At 45.2% G+C, this 20138-nt stretch overlaps 1 protein-coding gene and 2 non-coding genes across 3 annotated transcripts in view; 1 reads left to right on the top strand and 2 right to left on the bottom strand.

Moving 5' to 3' along the window:
- The window catches only part of LOC142579697 (uncharacterized), a 113840-nt gene that overhangs the window by 80679 nt on the left and 13023 nt on the right, over positions 1–20138 (bottom strand). The gene's annotated exons all lie outside the window — the stretch shown is intronic.
- Positions 9081–9153, bottom strand: TRNAA-AGC (transfer RNA alanine (anticodon AGC)). The gene has a single exon. It is a non-coding gene; the product is annotated as a tRNA-Ala (tRNA).
- TRNAA-AGC (transfer RNA alanine (anticodon AGC)) lies at positions 12801–12873 on the top strand. The gene has a single exon. It is a non-coding gene; the product is annotated as a tRNA-Ala (tRNA).

The following is a 20138-nucleotide window of genomic DNA, read 5'->3' as shown; positions in this document are numbered from 1 at the left end:
CAATGCATGGATTCACGCGGTGTGACACACAAGCGCACGTCTTATGGTGTCTGAATGCAGAAGTTTCCGCTTCGACTGTACGCGTACAGTTGAAGCCACGCGTACAGACGCGTGACATCTCCACACGCGTACAGATCTGTACGCGTGTGGAGATGTCGTGAACACAAGAATCGGAAATACTACAAATTCTGCAGGGTACTTTGAAGTTCTGCATAGCTGGATATTCACCAGCTGTTTTAGGAACTTAACAACTTCCACTTGCCACTCTGGCCGGAAATCTTGTGACGATAGTTTATCGAGTATTGCCACTGTCTTCTACAGAGCAATCTGCAAGAAGTTACAAAGTTGCTTGCAAACTTTGCGCTGGATTAAGGACATTGTCGAGCCCCCTAAGATCAGACACACAAAAAGGAAGCACGAGGGCACCAAGCTTGTCAAGCTTGGTGTCCTCGTGAAAGAAGCCCGCGGATATGCGCAAAGTCGTCGCGCGACTGACCGCTCGAGGCACTCTGCGTGTATCCGTGGGCTTCTTTCACGCTCGGAAAAACACTTTTGTCTAGCACGTATTCAGCAACAGAAAACTGTTTTTCGTGTTGCTCTAAAATTTTCTAATTGACGCTTTTAGCCTAATTAAAATAATTGGAAGTTGATCAGTTAGTTAATTCTAATTATCTAATTAGGTGGAATTCAAAAAGAAATATTGGGTTTTACCTGCCAAAATCACTATCTGATTATGAGGTGCGCCGTAGTGGGGACTGCGAAAATTTGAACCACCCGAGGTTCTTTAACGTGCACCTAAATCTAAGTACACGGGTGGTTTCGCATTTCGCCCCCATCGAAATGCGACCGCCGTGGCAATGAAAAAAAAAAGAGATAATTTGAGTATCTCCAAGCGGCGGCAAACAACGTTACCTCGGTTCTGTCCAGCTACGTAGCATTTGCATATCTTTCAAGCTTGGCTGGAGTTAAGTGAAACACCCTCTATATCCGGTGTTTCTTAGCACTATGTTCTGTAGGCACCAATTGGGCTGCCTATATTCGCACTATATTTGAACTATGTCCGGCACCGGCGAATTGTGCAACACTGTAGCCAGCAGACAGCAGGGATGACGACTACGACGGCAGAACGACGGCGTCACCTTTAGTATAACTCACGTACTCGGCAAGAACTATTCGGCAGTACAGCCGCCAGCTGCTGCGACAGTGAAAAAGTCGATGGAAGAGGCGAAGAAAGCTTTGCTACAAAATAAATTAACACTCACATATGCAGCACACACTGGATATTACTAGCTTCCATGTAGCCTAACTGTCGACGCGCTTGTCATAGTAATCTCGCTAGACCGTTTACAGCGTCTCCTGCTCACACTTCCAAAAAAAAAAAAGCATGTGTCGAAGTTCGGCTCTGCTAGCAGAGATAACACTAGTTAATGGTTGTTCGGACTTCGAGAGCCACACAGTTGTGTGCAAAAAAAAACAAGGTGCGCTACTCTTGTTCCTCAGCGTGCGTGCAAAAAAACTAAATATTGGTTTGGCGAGATAAGCGAAGGCGGAAGTACAGATCAGCATCAACGCAAGAACGAGTACATCGGTACCAGAGCACGAGGTTTACACTAATGGCGAGAACCGTTCCGGCCTCCTAAATGACCCGTAGTGACTGTAACGATCGAAAGAGGCCCACTGTCATTAACCCCAAGAGGTTAGATATCCAGTAGCACTGCTCCTGGACACCGTTAAGCATGTAGTTTGTATAAATCAATTTTTCACTGACTCTCTTAACGACTTATTAAATACGGTAGTCAATTATGGCGTCTTTAAATTGACATAACGTGTGCCGCAGTGATAACTGGTGTGAAACTGATATACATGGAGAACAAAAAGATAAAAGAGAAATGTTTAGAGATAAATATTCTATGTTTGCCGTTATATTCCTTGTTGTGAGTTGGCATGGCGACGAACGGACCACTGCAGTAGGGCTGTCAGTGCCCGGTAAGCAAACAACAGACTTCTCCCACTTCATCTCGGAGGTGCACTTTTGTAACACTTCCGCAGTGGCTCCCTCCTATATAGTCCTTCTATTGCAAGGCGATATCCCCTAAGATGTCCGTCATCCAACTTTGGTGTCACGTGTTCCAATTAACAGCATGAATATTCATCATCATCCTGATCATGTTCTCTCGGCTGTGTAGCCGCCATTTATTTCCTTGGCATCCTTTCCATTCCCCATGTTTCCCCATGTCTTGGGTGGCCGACGGGGGCGCGGCTTGATCAGCGACGCATGAGCCGTCATCATGCCGTCGTCTGAGTTGTCGCCGTCGTTGTGTCACCATTGTCCTTATCGCCGTTGTCATAAAGATAGTTCCCCTTAAGGCTTTCGTTTTCAGTTATATGAGCAGTTAAATGACAGCAAATAGATTTTGCTGTTTCCGTCCGTCGATCCCGGTCGCTGTGGTCGACAGACCACCTTCCACAGCCCCAGCTTCATCCGCACCATATCGTGAATAACAAAACAAAAAGAACTTCATAGCGCCGTCTTTACTTAACATAGAACTACCGCCACCGGGAGCGGGGGGGGGGGGTGGGTTGATTTGCGAGAAGCCGTACACTTTAACCTCTGAGCTGTACCGCGTAACATTCGCGCTCGGTAATCTTTCCGGACTTTTGAGAACTACTCGCTCACGAACAATTACACTGTGACCCCCGCACCGTCATCTTCGTCAACTACACTGTTGCCTAGCGAGGCCTCAGAAATATGTGCACTGATACCACGAATGTGCGAGTCCACGGGACGCGCGCAAATATGGTAGCGTAAAATATCGCGCTAATCATAGCGTGGACTATGTTAGTTTTTAATAAATCAGCGTGTAGGGGAGGTTGGCATCATGGGCGATGCCGGCTACATCTTCTCGCCTATAGGCAAGCGGTACACAGCAAGTATGCCAATGATGTGGCACGGTAGCTTTGCGATTAGCGGATCCGACTCTCAAACGGCGAATGGCCCGCAAAAGAAGGAGTTCGAAACGCAGTGCCTGTGGGTACAGTGAGAAAGGTGTCCTTTTCCTTCGCAATAAGTGGTGCTTGATCCACGCCCAAGCGACAATTACCTCTCAGTAACACGTGCATATTTGGAAGCCTACGCTTTTGCAGACTGCGTGCGCCGTATAAGTGATTGCAGAGCCAAAAATATGTCAGGGTCGCCATGTTTTGGCCATCACTCATATGGTGAAGGTGAATATGAGCATAAGTGGCTTGTGAACGATAGCGCAACAGAAAGGGCAGAGTCACTAAAACCCACTTCAGTCATCGTAACTGCTACAGCAATGAAAAAGAATGCATTAAAACTTTTGGTAGCTCGTTTCTTGATTGTACACGCATTTCCGACCTTCATATTATCTTATTCGTAGCAAGTCTCAGACTTTGTGGGTCAGTGGCAAGAAGCTTTTATTAACTGTGAGCTTCTGCCGTGAGAGAAATAAAAAATAAGAGAGGGATAGAGAGATTGTTCAAGGTTGCGCCCCTGTCGGCCACCCAAGACATGTCAAATGGTGACGTAAGGGGGACACTAATACAAAAGTCAAGAATAAGAGCGCCCATCGCTCACACGAAAGTGCTCGCTGATGCAACCGTAGGCGGTCGTAGAGCCATATTGCCCTCCCCTCCCCCATGAGCCTCGCGCGACGGAAGACTTCCACCTCGCTTCTCTCCTTTGCGTGCGCGAGATTGAGCCGCGATCGCCGGCTCACCCTGGCGCGCTTTTAAGGCGACAGCGTTAAGGAGCTCGTGTCGCAGAAAAGCCGGTTTCGTCGGTGTCAGCGTCGGTGGCGTTGGCCGTGAGCGAAAAATCCCGGAAGACAATTCATAAGTAAAGAACAACTTGCAAGATGGTCTGGGTGGGAATCGAACCAGGGTGTCCGTAGTGTGAGACGGAGGCGCCACCACTCAGCCACGGGCTCGGTGGTTCAAATCGGGACAAAAGCGCCTCTAGTGAATGCGGTGTTGCCTTAAAAACGCGCCGTAGAAAGTTATACTGCGGTGTATATCGGTAATTACGAGCATGTAAATTACAGAAGTCGCAGTTACACGAGAAGCGAAGTACGTTTCCACTACATTTCTTCTGCTCTCTGCGCACCCGCAAAGCCATCTTGCGGCAAACACAGAAGACCCCCTCCTCACAATGTACGGCGCTGCCCCGACACGTGGCGCGCCACTCGCTCCATGATCGCGACCGCCTTCATGGCGCGTCGCGGCCCGGCTGTCCGTGCCGATCACGACGTTTGGCTCGCGTAGATCATTTTGAGTGGGCGGTGCGAGCCGGGTGCGATAACGCTATCGCGTTCCAGTCTTGAAGGCGAACCTTAAGCGTCCACCAATTTTTACTCACGCGTACAGCATACGGCGTGCGGCGACGATTTTTTGCCCTTGGACTTTATGCGGAACCGCGCGGTGAAACCGACGGCAGAAATGCGCCTGGTAGTCCACATAATTGCTCTCGCAATAAAACACAGTCGCGACTTAGCAGCCTTAACCATACACGAGTAGGTCGATCAGGGTCCCAGAATCCTTTCTTCCGAAACTGGTTGAGGGTGTGCAGAAATTTTAGTTCACCGTGTACGGAAGTGCAAAAGGTGCTCTTTAGTTTCGTCCCACCCACTTGCAGGTCAATTTAGACGATTGCCCCCCTCCCCCCAAAAGAAATAATAGCAGAAAAACCCGAAACAACGCTATAAGAACCGACAGGCTAGGATTGTCGTATCTGCAATGTCTCCTCAAGCTTTACTCGAAAACCCAACACACTGTGGCATGTGGCACACTTATCACCTAAACAGACCGCATATTGAAGATGCATTTCGAAAGACGCTATTCTTGCGTATCCATAATAATAATAATAATAATAATAATAATAATAATAATAATAATAATAATAATAATAATAATAATAATAATAATAATAATAATAATAATAATAATAATAATAATTTGCTGAATCTGTTGTTTATTTTACGTGCCCAGGAACAACCCGGAGGTCTGAGTGCAGGCGTACTGCTAAAAAAATTCAATAAAAATACAAATGCTGGGGAAGAACATGAAATAGAAAACGACAATTATCGAAAGGCACCGTTTACAGTGAACAAAAGACAAGGTAAATTCACAGAAGAAAGACGGACAAAAACGCGAACAATTCGTGAGAGACAATAAAAATAAATTAATAAATCCAGCATTTAGACTATGTGCTCAGGAAAAAGCACGAGATAATGTACAGCTTGCAAAAACAAAAAGAAGGAAAACATGCTTGTACAGAAAAGCTGGAAATGTATTAAGCCACAGGGCGACAGAGAGCACATATATTCCGGAAAAAAAAACAACCACACGACAATGCGAAGGTATTAACAGAACGACAAAAGTGACTAACTAAAAATATCAAGATCAGCGCAATAGGTATGATACAGATTTTGAACTCTATGCACAACAGAATGTTTGCGGTGACAAAGAGGAATGAAGAGGAGTGGTCAGCGTTCCCTTGTGACCTTTGGCAGAATCCGAAGCGCAACATAATTAGGTAGCTTATCGCAGTTCGAGTTTTCGTGAAGGAGCCTGTACAAAAACAGAAGGTCCGCACGAATACGTCGCCAGGTAAGGGGTGGTAGTAAGGGTAAAGTGCAGGCGCTACAAGATTAATTGACCAATGCCAGCGCAAGAACGATGGCCGTGAATTTCTACGAACGTTTTATGAACTCTTTCTATTCTATTACTGTGGGATACAGAAGTTACATTCACACCACCGATTCGTATACCAGTTGGGGAAGACATATCGCCTCATACAGCATTAAGAAAGGAGTGGGAGATTTGAATTCGCGTGAGAGGCGGCAAACAGAACCTAGAGAACGCTGACCACGCATAGCAATGCGTTCAGTATGAGATGAAAAGCTTAACGATGCATTAAATAGTACGCCAAGATTATTGACCTCAGCAACCTTACTCAGTGGAAAACACTACACCCAATAAGAAACCAGAATACTTTCAGTTTTACTGGTTAAGATCATAATTTCGGTCCTAGGAGTGATGAGGCTGAGACCATTATTTTTGCACCATTCTACAAACGACAACAGGTCAGACTGGAGAACTCGACTGTCATCAAAAGTGTGAATATCTTTGAAAATATTCATGCCATCGGCATATTGAAGAGAAGACAACTTCCGGATAACAGAAGACACATCCCTGACAAATACCAAGAATAGGAGTGGTTCTAATACGGATCCTTGAGGGACACCGCTAGTGACTTTGTAGACAAAACGCCGCGGACGCCGACGCCGACACTGGCTTTTCTGCGCAACGAGCTCCTTAACGCTATCGCGTTAAAAATGACTGTTCGTCAACGCTAACATAGCCGGACCGCTCCAGAAGATAGCTGCGAAGGAGAGCAATAACGGAAGCATCAATATCATGACGCGTAAGCTTCAAGAAGAGCATTAGATGGCTAACCACATGAAGAGCTTTGCTCAAGTCGCAGTGCATGGTATCCAGTTTCCCCCTCTGTAATACTACTACTACTACGACTGCTACAACTACTAGTAGTAGTACTAGTACTACTGCTAATAATAATAATAATTGATTGATCAACTTTAGCACGGTGCCCAGCGCTCCTGTCCTCCCCTCATCACTTCTCTAGCGCGCGCGAGAAGACGGCGGGCGTTATGCCGCCATCCTTCTCGGTTGACCTTCGCACGCTTCACCTTCCGCTGTAGACCCTACGGCGAGTGGGCCGTGGTAGACTGCCGTCGCATACGGAACTTCACAGTCACGCTGACAGCAAAAATTCGCAAGGAATGTCCATATAGTCGCTGTCGCAATAATAATAATAATAATAATAATAATAATAATAATAATAATAATAATAATAATAATAATAATAATAATAATAATAATAATAATAATAATAATAATAATAATAATAATAATAATAATATATCACGAGCTTGTCAGCGTCCGTGTTTCTCTAAATGAAAATGCAGCTCGTTTACAAACGGTGCTTCATCAAAATAGACAACATATAGAATTATCCTAGCTTTCGGGAATACAAATCGAAACTCGGGAAACCATGCTCACTAAATGCCATATTATCATACAAGGTATTGTGGGATAAAAAGGAGAAACACAAGAACAACTTCCAAGCCCCCTTCCCCCCCACCCCGGGAGGGGGGTGAAGGGGGCTGCACACCCAACGGGACATCGGCTTGGCGCACAAAACATTATTCAGCCTTTCGTTGAGGGCTCTAACAAACACAACGCAGACGCACCTAGTACATTTTGCGATGATTCTCCGTGTTGCGTTCAGCATGCATATACCTTTAAGAGTATTTTACAAGGTGACGCAGCTCATGGCCTTATCAATGACCCGTCACAGCTCAGCAACATGGATTCAGCTCTTGGACGGGAGAATTGGGTGTGGATGACCCAGGAACGGGGGCCTCACAACCTTCGTCGACATTGTCTTGGCAACAGGCGTCGACAATCTGACACGTAAGAGCGCTCACCAAACCCGTGGCCACGCTACGACGACACTTGCATTGTCGTTCGAGGTCCTTCTGGATCTCTACCTCAGTCATGTACTTAGGTCACTTTTTAATGAAATTTTATTGTTCATTTTTACAACCACCTAAAAAGCACGCGGCACTGTTGGTCATTCCGATAAGAAATCAATAAGCCTTCGTAAATTCGATGCCTGAAAGAACCGCAACACAATAAAGTTGCTTCAAGACGGGAGAGTCACGTTGGCCAGTGACGTCACAAGCAATGGTCGAGTGGTCAACAGATGACGTCGCACAGACTCATGCATCAAAGTAACGATTCTACAGCTCGCATCTCTTTCGCGATATCTGGTGCTCGCTGTGGCGCGATCGCTCGCGCCCAAGGAACTTGGACCTTTCTGTTAGGTACCTCCAAAGTGGGTAAAATCTGCCCATGACGCAATAATGAACCTCTGTCTTCCAACACAGCAGCCCAATGAGCTACCATTAGGCTTCGATCGTAAGCGTGCTTCTCTCGTGCCAAATTCGCTCTTTGAAACATCTGGCGCGTGCTTCATTGGCCAATTTATTGCTTTCTTGCCTTGAAACGCATCGGGAACGGAAGTGCAAGCGCTTTGCGCATTTACACTCCCTACTTGATATCCACGAACATGGTATTAACAATGTGAGGTGAAAGGTGGAAAGATGGAGAGATATGGTGCTTTGCAGGACCTCAGCAAATTTCATGAAGACGCTGACACCCTTGAGTGGCATAGCAGACGCCTAAACATTGTAATACACGAAGTCCCAAAGACTGAGGGTAAAAAAAAAGTGCTAGGTGGGGTGAATGAAGTCCCACAACAGCTGAACATAGCTCGCTTGTCAGAACAGGAGTTTGTAGCTGTCCACACTCCACAGGCTCCTAGCTGAGTCAGGAAAGACGCCTAGTATTATCGTGCGCTTCGGGGGCCAAGATCTGCGCGGTGCCTGAATGGCCAAGAAAGGCCTGCTAAGGAACATGATGCTCGACCAAGATTTTTAGCGAGGATGAGTTTCGCGATATTACTGAGCAATTCCTTTCTTCAATAATTTGTTGTGGTTATTTTTCTGATCTCGAATTTGCTATAGTATCCTGAAACATTTAGCGTCACTTACTAAACAGGAATGGTTTGAACCCATTGAAGCGAATCGAAATGACATTCGTTGAGTGCACATAAATGCTCATTCAGTTAACAGTGAAATAGAAAAAGAAATTGAGAGCATTTTTGTTGTCATCAATAAACTTTGCGATATTGTAATGATAGCTGAAAAGTGGGACACGAATAACAATAACATGTTTCAGCTCACAAAAAACATTTTATCTCAGTAGGCTCACAAGAAGAGGGGAAGGTGTCTCCTTGTTGATAACTGAGCCCGCACCTTGTGACGTACTTAAGAACTACACCTGTACTATGGCTTAATATGAAGTGTTGCGTGTAAATGCTCAGGAATGAACATGTGCACGTATCCTTGGCAGCAGGAGATCATATCGCAAACGGGGTTTCCTTATTAAAACGTATCATATTTGAAAAAAAAAAGTGGAGGTGCTGGGTATCGATCCCAGTACCTCTCGCATGCTAAGCGAGCGCTCTACCATCTGAGCTACACCCCCGGACGAGAAACAAGGGGCACTCGAAGTGATTTTCAAACGGCGAACGAGATCGAAAGGGTGAGTGAAACCACGCGCTTTCTTCGTTGTCCTTGTTCGAAGGACGCGGACGCCAACGAATGCCCGCTCGAGCGAGCCTTCAAGGACGTCCGGCTGGATGAGGAGTAGTGGCGCTCGCTACACTGCTCTATTAACTGAATACTGTGATTTCAGGAGACGAAACTACAATATGGTTATGAGGCGCACGCCGTAGCGGGGCACTCCATATTGTTTCGACCAGCTAGAGTTTCCTCAACGGGCACCTAAATCTAGGCACACGAGCTTTATCGCATTTCGTCCCCGTCGAAATTCGGCCGCTTGTATTTATCGCACTGACTGTGTATTTGGCGAAATGGCATGAAGGCGTTTTACAAAGATCTGTTATTAGGGAGCTTTTAGGTTCTGCGCACCCAATGTTTGGGGGGGGGGGGGTGAGATCCTATACACCACACGCATGAAAGAACGCTAATATGTGTAAAGGAACGAAAGCACGGCGTGGAGCTTTGGCTACGCAAAGACGCCGTTGTGCGCTGTTTAGAAAACTCCTTAATTTGTGTTTCCTTTTTTTCGTTTTCTTCTGCCTTCCTTCATTTAGGACCTTTACTGTCCTTGCAGAGTAGCACTGAATGCATATGCGCCGGCAGACCTCTCTGGCTTTAAATAACGAGCTCTTTCTCTAATAAAAATGTGTATATACAATGTTTGCACAGCCGTTATATAATCCCCAAAGGATATTAGCAGTGGTAATCAGAACGAAAGACACGAACAGCTTTCCCGTGACCATTTAGCGGTAAGGGCTAGAGGAATGGGTGAATATTACGTCGCACCTGTTTGAGGTCAGGAATCCATGATTTAAAGCGTGTTCACCACGCTGCAAAATGTCGTTCGGGAGCTCACTCGACACACGCCCTGCCTCTTCGAGGAGAGAAGCGCAACTGACGGTGGTCCGGAGCACACCACCGTCGGTGGCACTGTATAGTATATCCACCACGTAACCGGCTTCCCACACTTCACACTTTTTCCCCACTTAGACTCTTCAGTATGCTAGCGCCCTCCCGATTGTGCTGTTCGTTAATTTCTGGATTTTCTAGAAGGTCTTCTGTCACTCAAGAACGAAAATGCACGAAATGTAATTCTCGGGGGAGATCTTAAAGTTAAAATGGCCTCTGACACACCACACAGTGTTCGATTTCGAGAGAGTATTCGCATCAAATGGGTGAATTAACAGGATTCTTTCTAGCACTAGAAAAAAGCCACTACAGATAGTCCTAGATTTGTTTAATACAAATTACTCTCCACTCAAGTGCTTTCTTAAGCTGTGCCGTAAGTAACGATGTGCCAGTTTTCATGTTAGTTCGGAGAGTCTTGCACATAGATATAAAGAGAACCTTGCCGCACAGAACTAAGCAAACCATAGCAGCATTCAAAATGAATATCGCGCACATAAACTGGGACGATATCATGGCACAAGATGATGCTAAAATAGCTGCTAATATGTTTCTTAGCAGGTTTCTTGGTCTGTATAAAAAAGCATTTTGTTTGCCAAAGCCTACAAGAAAGGGCTATGGAAATCATGGTTAATGAGTCTTTTCTAAGAAAATTATAAAGCGTGATAATCTATCCGCAAAATTCATGAGAACTCGAGAACCTCTCGACCTGAAAGCATTTAAGATAGTTCGTAAATAATTAACCAGGAATTACGGAATATACGAGATGCCTATTACTGGCTGGTATTCAGTAACGATTCAGTTAATAAAGTTTGTCTCGATGGCCCTTTATCGGCAGGTGAAGATCTAGCATTCAAAAATACTGACTGCCTCTCGCACTTCCCAGCAACTGCAACTTATGTAACCGTAATGTTTACCCATAAAACCTGGCGGTGAACGCCATGCACGAAGGCGAGCTTTCTGGTAGAAACGCGGCCTCTTTCGTGGGCCGATGATGCGCGGAGGCGAGCGCCATCTGGTGTGTGCTGCTTGGAACCGGGTGCGCCGGTCTATGAATGTTAGAAACGCTGGAAAGGGGAAGTGTTTGAGTTTCCGTGTACAGGAAATATGCTTTCTCGTGTATTCAAATTACAGTCCGACGCTATCATGTCCGTAGCTTGTGTGTAAGTCGTACTTCGCGATTTTTCTGACTCAGTTTACTTCGAGAAATTCAGTTAGTTTGACGGCTCCGTGCTACGCGAAGGGCCTGCATGGTTGGGTGTGGTGGTTCGCAATGATGTTTCGCTCCCAAGAAGGTCGACGCAGGACATGGGACGCCGACACCGGATTTTCTGCAACATGGGGCCCTTAAAGCTGGAACCGCATAACGCGGTTTCTGGCGCCAGTGACGCGTGGCGGAGGGGCCCGTGTGTCGTTCCGACGAACGCGCCCAGGAAAATGGCGTAGCCGCGTGGTGCAGTTGGCAGTAGAAAAGAACGCGTCCCGCTATCGCGTTAATATATACGATTGATGGCAGCAGCGCCAGCGGCAGCAAGAGCAGGAAAGGTATCGACCCAAGGAAACAAGCAAGCAATTTGGATTGTGCCTGTCGTAAGTGTGAAAAGTCATGATGTTGACTACGCATCCATGATTTTCGCGGAAAGTGTTCGGCGGAATTACATAAAAGACTTACTCTTTGTACGAAATGCTTGGATCTGTTTTCTTCGTTGCCGAAACTGATAAGCGTTATGGAAGTTACATTGAAAGTATCATTGAGAAATGCTGTCCGAGGACGGGGTTCGTTTGAGACAAGATGAAGCCATAAGATGTGAGAATTTGATATGAAAAGCAGTACGCGGTAATGAAGTGGAATAATTCTGTAGGTACGGCTTGGAACACTATCACACGTACGAGGACTGTCCTAAAGCTTCACGCAGCGAGTTTGCAAAGTGAGTTCAGCGGCGTCGCTCTGGCCGCTGAAAAAGAACGCGAGGTCCAGCAAGGTCTGCCGGCGCAGATGCATTCAATGCTACTTTGCAAGGGCAATCAGGGCCCTAAGTGAAGGTAGGCAGAAATGAAAAAAAAAAGAAAAACACAAGATAGGGAGTTTTAGAAACAGCACACAAAAGTTTCTTTGCGCACCCAAAGCTCCACGCCACGCTTTCGTTCCTTTGAATATATTTTAGCATTCTTTCACGCGCCTGGCGTTTTTGGTCACCCCCTCCCCCACAAACTTTGGGTGCGCAAGAACCTAAAACTCCCTAATAACACAGCTTCGTAAATCGTCTTCATGTCGATTTGCCAAATACATCGGCAATGCGATACATACATGCGGCCGCATTTCGACAGGGACGAAATGCAATAAAGCTCGTGTACTTAGATTTAGGCGAACGTTGAGGAAACCTTAGGTGGTCGAAACAATCTGGAGTCCGCCGCTACGGCGTGCACCTCATAACCACATTGTCGTTTTGACACCTAAAACCCCAGTACTCAGTTAATAGAGCAGCGTAACAAGCACCACTACTCCTCATTCAGCCGGACGTCCTTGAAGACGCGCGCGAGCAGGCATTTGTTGGCGTCGGCGTCCTTCGAACAAGGACAACGAAGAAAGCGCGTGGTTTCACTCACCCTTTCGATCTCGTTCGCCGTTTGAAATGCAGTTCGAGTGCCCCTTGTTTCTCGTCCGGGGGTGTAGCTCAGATGGTAGAGCGCTCGCTTAGCATGCGAGAGGTACTGGGATCGATACCCAGCACCTCCACTTGCTTTTTTTTTAATTAAGATGCGTTTTAGCAATGAAAGCCCATTTGCGATATGGTCTCCTGCTGCCAGGAATATGTGCAATATATGTGTGTGAATATGTGCATAAGCTTTTCGAGAAATATTGATAAGCGTTCAGCGGAATCGGATACATGACTTACTCCTTGTACCAAATGCTTGGACCTGTTTTCTTTGTTGGCGAGGCTGCTACTCATTATGGAAGTTACATTGAAAGTATCATTGAGAAATGCTGTCCGAGGACGGGTTTTGTTTGAGACAAGACGAAGGCATGAGATGTGAGAATTCGATATGAAAAGCAGTACGCGGTGGGGAAGTGGAATATTTCTGTAGATAAGGCTTGGGAAACCATCACACGTACGAGGCCTGTCCTAAAGTTTCATGCAGTGAGTTAGCAAAGCGAGTTCAGCTGCGTCGCTCTGGCCGCTGGAGAAAAACGCGATCGAAATGCAGTACAGGCTGGACTGCTGTACGACAAGCAGAATTTTATGCGTGCACTTGTTGTGCGACCAAGTGTTCGTCTTTGACGAAATGGACTTCGCCGAATTGATAGAACACAGGATCAATATAAAATTTCTTGGGAGCGTGGGCGCTCATATTTGGGAAACAATGGAAAAATTTATCAAATGTTGAAAAACGCCTATGCTCACCCAATTTTTACAGAAATTTCGTAAATGAAGAAAGGTTCCGCCAAAATAGTGCTGAAACTGTACACTCCAGAGCAAAACTTGCAATGAAAGAAATGTTGCTTTGATTGGAAAACTTAAGATGACCGCGATAAATTATCGCATGTGGTCGTCACCGGCGAAGTAACTTTAATTTACGAATTGAAGTTTGAAGTTTATTCAAAATAGGAAATTACACAGGAAATGTTGTACAGGACATCTGAATCCCTAGCGCAAGGCTAGTTGGGATCCATGCTAGTTATAATTCACAATTTAAACATCAATACGAAGTATAAATAAATCATATATACATAAACATTCATTTAAAACACAAGGCAGGGTACGTGTATTAGCTACGAGAACCCCACAGAAAGGAATTTGTACTTAGTAAATTATACACTGCAAGTGAGAAAGGTAAACATGTGTACACCATCCAGATGAAAACTACGCAGATAATAGTAGTGAGTGATAATGGGATTTCACTGATAGTGAAAAACATTTTGCTTGTTTTACTTCTGATGGTAAGCTCTTCCATAGGAGTGCTCCAGTGTTGCTTAACCTTAGGCTTCATATACATTATGCATTTTTGGCAAGAGAAAATTTCCCTTAAGTGCGCTGCGTGTATTGCTTCTGGAATGTAAAAAATTGATACACTCAAAGGACAGTTAGTGGTTATGCTGTTACGAGTATGCAATATAGTTTTAAGATTCAGTAATAAATTAAAAGGCAGTATATTTAAGCTTTAAAACAGCGGCATTGATTTAGCATTGTAATCCGAAAAAGTCATAAATCACAAGGCCCTTTTCTGAAAAAGTATAATAGGTTCAACATATGAAACATACGTGTTACCCCAAGATGCAATACAGTAGGATAGATGGCTATGAAATATGCCAACTTGCCGGGTTTAACACTCTGCGAATTTTTTTTTATTTTTTTTAATATTGTTCTCCAGGTGCAATTTGGTGCCCATGGGTGCGGGATTGCGGGATTGCGGGGTTGTGATGAAAATTCAAAGCGAACAACACCGCTGCTGAAGCCTTACGCAGAAAAGCAGTTCCAAGGCTGCTTCCCAAAAGGATATGATAACGATAATGCTTATTGAAATCGAATAGCAGCATCCAAAAGCGCACTCGACAAAGCGAGACGAAGGATTGAGTACCAATAGCCGGAAGCAGGAGACATGAGGACAGAGTAAATGAAAATGAATAAAAAAACAGGTTTAAATGCAGCAAAGTTTTAAAGGTTCCTTCTTTGTATATGCAGGAAATACACACCTTCGCTGTAAAAATATTGTAAAAACCGAGGGATGTAATATTCGCAAATACACTTCCTGTATCTTGCGCCACACGAGGAGCTACCAAATGATTAAGTGGACGGAGCTCTCGGTAGGGCCTATAAGCAAGGCAAAACTATTTTGTCCAGATTTAACTTTAATACAATTCTTTCTTTAAACAATACCTGAAAATCAGACATCTTCAAGCGTGAAAATACCCCGAATGCACCGATCATTTTTGCAGAAGCCATCGAAGCTTATCGTTAATCAAATACACATAATAGCAATACTTCCGAAGTTTACCTATTGGCGTCGATGAAGGGTGTTAGGTGATGGTAACGCCGATTGTCTACATGCATTGGACGACGGCGGCGGCGGCGGGGGCGGCACGGTGACGATTGTGTGACGATGACGTAGGGAGGTCGGTGAAGGTGATGGCGGAGCGAAGGCAGCGGAACCACGACAGTGTGACGACGTCGTCAGGAGGACGTGGCATAAGGGCTGCGGACCTGCGTTTTCTTCTCCGCTCGTTTACTCCAAGGAGGTCAGATACCGCTCCGATCATTTCCTTTGGGATCACACAGATGAGACGCACGAGCTGGTCTCAGCAAAACTTTGGTGGGACGGCGGGGCGAAAAGGTTCATCTCGACAAGAGACGCGCCGGGGACTTCGTTGACGAACGCGCCCGGCAACCGCGGGCCCATATGGGGGAAGAACGCGACACAGCGCCACCATCCACCATAGCACGTAAACCACAAACCTCTCGCGTGACAGCATGTGCATATCAGAATTGGCGCATATAAGCAAAGTCAACAAGCGCGCGGGGCTCGTGGCAACAGGAAGCATGTCGCGGCCTATAGTGTCAACGCCCACCTCCAGATGACGCGAGCTTGTAAAAAAAAACAATATGAAAGGAAGTTGAAGTACATTGCTTTATCTCCATTTTATTCCTTCCCACTAAAACCAAAAAAAAAAGGTTTTGCATATAAATGAAGTTATAGTTTGTGACGTTCTTTCTTTTTTGTTTACCTCGCGGACAAGCCAATCAAACGCCAGACATGCGCCATGCGCTAGACACGCCACCGAAGCCAGCAAGGCTGGCTGCGGTGCTGCTTTCAATGCGCGTCAAGCGTGCTGTTTTTAATGCGCGTCAAACGATTCAGTCGAAGAAAAAAAAATCCCATGCGAAGCCAGACAATCATTTTCCCAATACAGGGCGAGAATGCGCAATTCAAGCCCGTTGTGTCCGCGCTTGGTAGCTGCCATCCTGGAGTGCAGTGACAAACGACCCGATGTCTGCGATAGCAACAGGCGCGCCGGAGCAAAACATTTTGCGAGCCAAGCCGCTTTCGCCGTTGCCCATACGCCGTACGTAGAAAGGACGGGTTAAACATAAGCCATGAATACCTAAGCCTATACTAAATAGGGATAGCAAGCACTATGAAACACCCTGTTGAACACTTGACCAGTGAGGATGCAGGGTGACTAAAAATGGGCCCAGAACGAGAGGATGTGCCACTCAAGCATTAATTACGCATGCACGCGCAGGCGTCCTGTCTCTGCTACCTATGACGGCCTTAACGCATGGGTATTTCACCGAAAGGATATCCACGGATATTTAAGGATATCCACGGATAAATCGAAGGGATATTCATGCTTTTGCAGTACATGCACAAAGGATACCTGCTCACTGCGGCTTTTGGGCACTTTATGCCCGCCTCAAAAATATCCACTGCTTGTGCCGCGTTACTTATTGTGATGCCGATTTTATTCACATTGTCTACGTCTCCTGGGCAACGGTGCTATATTAGTTCGCCAATGGTCGCCTTTGCCGCACCCCGGCTCCCCGCTTCCTTGCAGCGTCAGACAATGTTTCCAATTATATTGCTCCTATCCCACCAGCGTTGCGCCACGCAGCGTGGCGCCTTCTTGTCTTGAGCTGGCTGATGCCGCGATCATGCTGCCCAACAGCGTATACAAGGTTGTACAAGCCACTGAAGTCACGTGCTCCCTCCGCTGCACACGTTCCCCAAGGCCCGCCAACGGTTTCTTCGAATTGGCACCTGCTCTTAATTCATTGTTTCTATTTTTCAAGCCCCTTTCTTTTAAAACGCAGGAAGGAGTAGACAAGCATTTGTGCATAAATAAATAAAATACCTCAACCGACAAGCTGGCGCCAAGCACAGCCGATGTCGCGGCCATCCGTGTTCGGCTAAAGACTCAAAGTATAGAGGCTGCTCTGAGCACACATTTCCTTACGATGTCTTTTTTTTTTTCGATTCATTGTCGGTGTCAACGCATCTACGCGATACCAATTACGTGTTCTTCCCAAAGCGGCCAAGTTGGAGTTTGGATGCACAGACTGACCTCAGTAGTCAGGTATAGTTAGGAACAGGAAGTGGCTGGTGTTCAGGTTGTGAAGGCTGTCTTGCCCTCTCGCGTCGCATTGTTTTTGTCTAACATTATAAAACTATTCGAGACACTGATATTCAAGGAATAGCTTTACGCGCATGCACCTGCGGAGGTTATCTGACTGATAATTATTTCCTTATTTTTGATCTAACCATAACAGAGACGGGTGTTTCTTGGTGCGGCAATGGAAACAAGAATATTTGTTCTCGGTAGTCGTATTCAAAAGTGCAAGTTACGATGAAGTTTTTGTTCGTACTTCTCTTCTCGTACTTCTCACATCGTAAAGTAGAAAACTTCTTTTAAAGCATTCAATGACGACTATATAGCGTATGCAAACGAATTCTAGACGACAAAAGTTTAGAGATATTTTAATTTTATAAATGGCACGAAAGAACAGGGAACAAAGCGAAGTGGTGCAACAGGACATATGCGATGTGTCCTGTCCACACACGGGACCTGTGATGTTTATTTGCAAAATCCTTGATTTTGCGGGCAATTTCTAGACTTATCCAATACCAACTCGCACGGTTCGCTACTATTGTAACTTTTACAAGCCTTAAATGAGAATTTAAGCCACTTTCGGTTGCATTATCATGTTAATTTATAATTTCGTAACTTAAAAATGCCTCTTTATTGTAATGCATTCTACGTATCCTCAATAAATTTCACAGTATTTTTAGATGTTCAACAGAACTAAGCTAATTATTCGTGCAGTTTAGCTAATTATTCATACATCTATTTTAGCGGAGTCTTTACAAAAAATAACAACATTGCTGCGGATGAATCGATTACATAATTGAAGTTTCTTTTTTTTTTTTACTTAGAACAAGAATAAGTTCTTTCAAGCTTTGAAAATTACTACTACTAGAGATGCTAAAAGGTTTAGCCGATGAGCCATGTTCTTAAGAATCTCAAAAAGGCTCTTAAAAAACGGGAAAGTATTCGAGAGCAGTAAGTCCTTAGGATGCATGAGGGGGTTACGAAACGCTCATAAATATGGTGACCTCAGCTGCGTAGGGCATGGCTGACCGAAGATGCACAAGAACGGTTGTCGAGCTGCAGTGGACGTAAAAAAAATTGTGATACTGATTAAACATTCAGGGAATACTATATTTTTATTGTATCAAGTGTAGCACCTGTTCTGCTCTAACAAGAGGCTGCTTAATTTGCAAGTGGACGCCTAATACAAAAAGGTTTCAATTTTCTCCAACCACTTATGTTATCTTTTTCTTCTTCTCTTTTTAATTTGGGCTTCCTTGGTGGCCTAAATATTGTAATTATGAACCACGTGCTCATGTCTAAGTCGCCCTCAAAGTTTACTATAACAGATGGGAGAAAACTAAATACGTTTTTATGAAAGTACTCTATCTGTCTTGTGCTCTCCTTTCATCGGACCAGTAAGAAAGAAAAAGCAGCGAAAAACCTCCTAAATAAGACTACATAAAAGCGCAATTAAACATAAAAGGAAATGTGTAGTGGTCATGCCGTACGAAATCACGCTTTTGCTCATTTGCATCTGCTCGCGTTCGTGCGCGCGCAGTGTGCGTGGGCGTCTGTGTGCACGCGCACGCGCGATTCCACCAGATCTTTACACTGAAAAAAAAAGAAAGATGCCTCCCAAAACTAAATCAAACTACTTGGTATTACAGAAAAGGCATTCCTGAAAATGCGGGTTTAGGAATACAATATTGGGGCTATATTTTAGGGAAGAAAATATGAAGTTCGAGGGTATCTACCAGCGATAACTTCTCGCACACAAAACAATATGACTGAAACACCGTGCAAAAAAGTACGCACTCTGGAATAGTGCTAAACAGGACCATGAAAAGAAACAAGGGGCGCTGTAACGTAAAGTTATTCCAAACGTTTATATTCCAGTTCTGCAATCACCCCGCCACGATTGATCAAAAAATGTTCGCCCCCACTTCGCCTGTGTCTCACGCAACGTCACGAAATGCGCGAGAGAAAGCTGATGTGACGTGGGCGACTGATTATGCATGATTATACAGAACGGAAGAAAAATAATTATTTTTCATTCGACGCCTTCTTCGCCATAATATTCTGCCATTGATCAAACGTTGTCGGGCTACGCCCACTTCGCTTGTCTGTCACGCGACGTCACAAAACTGCAAAAACTCATAGCGTCGAGGTGACGTGTACGCGTTAAAGGCGCATTAATATGTCGTACAAAACCGTTTTTTTTTTTTAACAGCCGGTGACTGCCCCGTTCCGAAAGGAATAGAAAATGGCTGCCCGCCGTTTGCTCTGGCGTATATTTTCTTATTTGCGTATAATAAACATTTTTTCGAGGCAGTATGGCGCTATCGAGCCCTTTTGGCGCTTATGGGACATCACTTTGCCTACTCTTCTTTGCTGAGGATCCATTCTGGCGGCATTTATAACGTTTCGTTGCACACCGCCTCCATTTTCGACCAGCCCCCGCAAGCAAAGTAAGAGGAAGCCGACCAATCACAGGCGCCGGCACCACCCTCTTCATCCGGTTAGCTAATTTCACTGTAATGGTCCGGCCCCATCAAAACTCTCTCCACATGAGCGTGCTCTCCGCCTCTTGTCAACCACTTGGATAAGGAAATCTGCTCAGTGTTGGCAATGCTATTCGCTTTGAAAGCAAAAAAAAAAAAGAAATATTGACCTCCTATAAACGAGGAGCGCGTATAATTGAGCTTTTCAAACAACGCCGCAGGTTACCGCCCAATGCGTGCGTCTCTGGTTACGTAAATTTGTCGTCAGTAGATTGGAATAAAACCTACTGGAAAAGTCTTACGTTATCTATAGGGCCCGAGAACTGTGTACTTGTACTTGATAAGTTATACATCAATGATTGCGACTACGTTTGCAACGAAGGGAACAAAGTAGCGATGATTAAAAAGGAGAAA

The sequence above is a fragment of the Dermacentor variabilis genome, chromosome 4 (assembly GCF_050947875.1).
Source record: "Dermacentor variabilis isolate Ectoservices chromosome 4, ASM5094787v1, whole genome shotgun sequence".
NCBI lineage: Eukaryota > Metazoa > Arthropoda > Arachnida > Ixodida > Ixodidae > Dermacentor > Dermacentor variabilis.
This window is presented reverse-complemented; position numbering and strand designations above follow the sequence as displayed.